At 36.2% G+C, this 4,961-nt stretch overlaps 1 pseudogene; it reads right to left on the reverse strand.

Annotated features, from left to right (window-relative positions):
* LOC138029191 (single-stranded DNA-binding protein 3-like) overlaps positions 1 to 2,484 on the reverse strand; it is a 34,645-nt pseudogene extending 32,161 nt beyond the window's left edge.
* Positions 2,485 to 4,961: the final 2,477 nt, after the last annotated feature.

Consider the following 4,961-nt stretch of genomic DNA (forward strand, 5'->3'; position numbering starts at 1 on the left):
GATGCAAATGATTTGGAAAAAAAGTTCTCATACGGCAAGTTACATGTGTACGATTGACAACTGATTCCTTCTCGTAAATGCTAATTTCTGTCATTTTAACTATTGTAATCAATGCAGAAAATGCCTGAGAAAGCTATTATGGACGTTTGTAAGTAGAGACCCAAATTTATGAGTCTACTCTTCACACAATTTAATTGTAATGATCAGTGATTGAAGCATAATATGTACTGTATTTTTTTTAGTTGCCATGAAAGACACATCTGAAAAAAATTATTTGATGGGACAGCAGGGAAAGGTCCTTTACAGCAGACAAAAGTGCTTAGCAGCCAATTCTAGATCTGCCTCCTCACCAGTTATGGTTTGATGTATTTGGGGATCTCTCCTTGCAGACTTGTTATAGTTCTGTGTTTTAAAGCTTTTTTGTTTTTAAATTTAAAACAAGAACCCAATCCAAAGATTTTGGCATGAGTTAAATGTTTAGGTTCATGCAATAAAAAATGTTACTGCTTTGAAATCTGTAGTCCATTTTTTTTGTCTGTGAGCTATGGTAATAAACTGTTAATAGCTTGACTACAATGGATTTTTTGAAGTTTCCAGCACATTTCTGATTTGCTGGAATATATTATTTTACAGGATCAGGATATGATAACCTTGTTTCTTGTGTTCCATGTGTGCACTAGTACTTCTATTTCTCAGTGAGTTCAAGCTATTTTTCTTGATTTTTCTGACCTTGTTCAAATGCAAGCATTAGGCATGAGATGTGTAATTCCTATTGCAATACTATTCCATAAATGTTTAGAGGCTAGTCAAAGCCTATTTACATCCTATAGTATTTCTATGTAAGTGCTATGTACATGCAATTTTTGCTATGGACCCTCAGTTAGTAGGTAGATTCTATTTACAATATAATGTAAATGCTATGAAACAGTTATGTTTGTCCTATTTCCAGTTTTTTACAGCTATGTAGAGGCTATTTGTAGCCTATTTACACCCTATGCTATCACTATGTAAGTGTTGTATGTAACTATGTATACACTATATGTGTTGTGTATTTTCTGTTTCGAATCTATGTGGAAACTATGTTGAAACTATTTTCATTTTTGGACACAAAAAACCGTCCCATAACATAGCCTTTACATATGCTATGTAAAGGTTCCATTTGACTAGCTAAAACATACATGTAGCATTTCCTTTCAAAATATATAGATGAGGCATATGTATAACATAGCTTTTGAATAAGGCCTCTATATCGAAGTTACATATGTGTATCATAACACCATTTACATACGTGTATGGTTGTTACACAGGATTTACACACTAGATTACACGTAGTGTCTGGTTCTACAAGGGTAACAATAATATGTTGCAGCTTTTTGAATTATGCATTTGAAGTAGTCTCTTTCAAATAATATTTTATCTTACCTTCATATTTAAGTGGTAATTTTTTTCCATTAATCAAAATTTGGAATACCATTATTATGTTGCCAAGAGGTGCATCACGCTTTAATTTTACTCGGGAACAATGTAGTAGTGTCCTTGTTTTCAGTTCAAAGTTGTATAAATAGTTCATTGCTTTGTAATAAAAATAGGATTTCTGTTTTAATAAAATGTTATTCTAAAGTTTTTTCTACACTTTCTATTTTGGTAGTGTTTTTTAGCAGAATATGAGAAACATCTTGATAAGATCTCATATTAAGATCTTGTGAGAATCTTGGTAAGGTCTTGTAAGATCTTACAAGAATCGTGGTAAGATTCTTAATAAAATTCTTACTAAGATCTTATCTTACTTCTTATTTAAGATTCTTACAAGATTCTTACAAGATTCTTACAGGATTCTTACGAGATCTACAAGATCTTACCAAGAACTTACCAAGATCTTTCAAAGATCTTACAAAGATCTTACCAAGGTCTTACCAGATCTTTACCAAGATCTTAAAAGATCTTACTAAGATTCTTGTAAGATCTTACCAAGTTTCTTGTAAGATCTTACAAGATCTTACCAAGTTTCTTGTAAGATCTTACAGGATCTTACTAAGATCTTACAGTGCGACGCGCCTTACCGTGGCCACCTAACAAAGTTTTTTAAAACTTATACGCCAATCAGGGTGTTTGAATTTGATTGACAGTCACCCCTCCTTGCAAAGTTCGCACGTTTGTAAGTTGAACACCGTTGAATGGGTCGTTAACTTGACGTATTTATGCGTAGTTGTCAAATGTAAAAGTTTGTTGGGTGGCCACGGTAAGGCGCGTTGCACTGTAATAAGATTTCCACCTGGGTTGCCAACTTGAAGGTTTTGGGTTGTTTTTGTATTGGTAAAACAATGACCTGTAATGAGTGACCTGTTCTTTAAACCTGCCAGTGCTAACTAGGCATGATAGCTGGCTTACACACAATCAAGGTTTGAACCTTACCTGATTGCATGGGCATGTACTGTATCCTTGAGGTGGCTGGAAGTTAAGATATTTCATAGTTAATATTATTAAGTGCAACACAAATAATTATTAGACAAGACTTTTGAAAAAATGTGACAAAAGTATGGTTAACGTTATATTAAAGTTACATCTTGCTATTAAGATTACTGCGATTTCCATAATTCTGTGGAATCTCATCTTCACACGCTAAAAGCAAAACTGCATTTTGGCTTCCATCAGTCAAACTTCCAATGCCAAGCCAAGAGTTGGCCTGAAACCACAGATCCTGAAATCAAATGATGCATGAGAGAAAACCTTCTAACAGCATCTTCGGTTCCCACAGTACAATGTACATTTTTACATTGAACCATGGAATCTTTTCCCTTTTGATCCTTTTTACTGAAAAACCTCTAAAAAGACATCATAATGATATTCGAGCTGTGTAATAAACAAAAACTCCAAATTCACTTTCTGAAGGTGGAGTCAATCTTCCCAGCTATGTTCAGCAATTTGATTAATGGGTTCCCATTTGACCAGTAAAATCGCTCTGGCATTAGACAGAGTTAAATACTAAGTTCTGGCCGGTTTGGACGTCAAAGGGTTAATTTAGAAGCCAAAACGTTAGTTTTGACACTTACATGTAGTACCTGAAGGTGAGATTCCGCAGAGTTATGAAAATCACAGTAATGGAAAATCAAACTTAACAGACTGATTATACATGTATCAAGGCCATCACTGACAGGCATTTTTCATACAAGGAATTTAAGACTTTTGTACCACCTTGACAAATTCATAGCCTTCCTCAAGTAAAAGAAAAAAAAAATTTGCAATTTGTCAAAGGGACAAAATTGATGTTTTGCAGGCCTGGATTATTACATCAGAGTCCTCCTTTTCCCTGTGACAAAAATCTTTGCATGGGCAGAATTAATGAACGACTACATTCCATTGTTCAAGGATTTGCAAATTGTTTGCGCATGCTCATTTGCTTAAACCCTTAATGAAAAAAAAAAAAACATTTGCATTTGTTTCTGTTCTATTTAAACCAATCAAATTTTGGGCCATTACATGGTTGGTTTTTTTTTTTTCATTTTTTGTTATTTCATAGAATGTAAAAAACAATTGAATCTATACACCTGGACCTGGTTATGTTCAAAAGCCAATTAACGCTAATCCCAGATTAAAAATTAACCAAGAGTTTATTTCTCTACTCCCAAATTCTTTTCAATGCTGATATTCTGCAAAACTTTACAGTAAAGAAGTCATCTTGAAAAAACGAAATAAGCAAAATAAACTTTCAACAAAAAGTTGAAAACATGAAACTAACGTTTTCGCTAATCCTGAGTTACCGGTATTTGGCTTTCGAACAACCAGGCCCAGGGTTGTGATTTCAAAAGTACCATCATTTTGAATTAATATGGTGAAGACATTTGACTTGTACATACTTGAACAGAAGGAGTCAGTTCCACACTACAGGCATGGACAGTGTACTTGACAATATTAAATTTTACCATTACCTGATTAGGCATATAGCGGGTGGAGTTTGATGTGACAGAGGTTGATGAGGTGACGCTTGTGGTTGTGAAGACTACAAAACAAAGATAGAGATATTAAACAACATCGTCGCTCTTTGGAGGTTGGGTGCCGGAAACATCCTGGAGCTTCCTCTATAGGCAGCCAGCGACAAGATGGAGACTGCACCGATGGCTGGCAAAACTGACAACCCAGCCATGAGCCCCCACGCCCCCGAGAATGGGCACCCGTCACACTGATACACAGTGGAAAGCAGAGGGTGGGGAGGGAGGGAACAAAAACCGCTAAACGCTCCACACACAATGCTCCTACTTCCCGCCACACTGATAAATAAGCGATACAGCCCAAAGCACGAGGTATTCCATGCATGCGCCAGTATACTACAACCACTGACCAATTGGCTGCAGTCGCTCCTCGTTGTTTACTTGGTTAAACTTCGTTTAACCTCATTATAATAAAGCAAGCAACTTCAATTTATGGCCACCTCTTGTTACTGACCATGGACCCTCACAAACAATGACATCATCATGGGAACATCAGACCCCACAAATGACCAGTTCTCAACATCAGTAGCTTCATAGCTCAGTTGGTTAGAGCATCACACCGGCAATCACAAGGTCACAGGTTTAAACCCCGTTGAAGTTCTGAATTTTTCAGGCTTCTCTACACAATCGATAAAATTGTGTTCATAACTGTGAGGATCATGGCTTCACTTGATTATAATTTTCATTATGTAGCCAGCTTCATGAAAACATCATGACAACCCGCAGCTTTAAGCCTATGAAAGTTGTTTTGCCTATGTTGATATACAATGTACAATGTACTGTGCTACTCTACTCATCTCAAGACCATCACCAAAAAGAACCACTTTTATCTTTTTAAATCTTTCTTACCGGCACGGTACAGGAACTCTAGGATGATTCATTCTGCTCATTTGCATGGGCTGACCTTAAAAAAAAAAACGGAGGTTCTCGTCTCTAGAGACGAATGTCATCGTCTCTAGAGACGAGTGTCTCCGC

Source organism: Montipora capricornis, chromosome 13, assembly GCF_036669925.1.
Source record: "Montipora capricornis isolate CH-2021 chromosome 13, ASM3666992v2, whole genome shotgun sequence".
NCBI lineage: Eukaryota > Metazoa > Cnidaria > Anthozoa > Scleractinia > Acroporidae > Montipora > Montipora capricornis.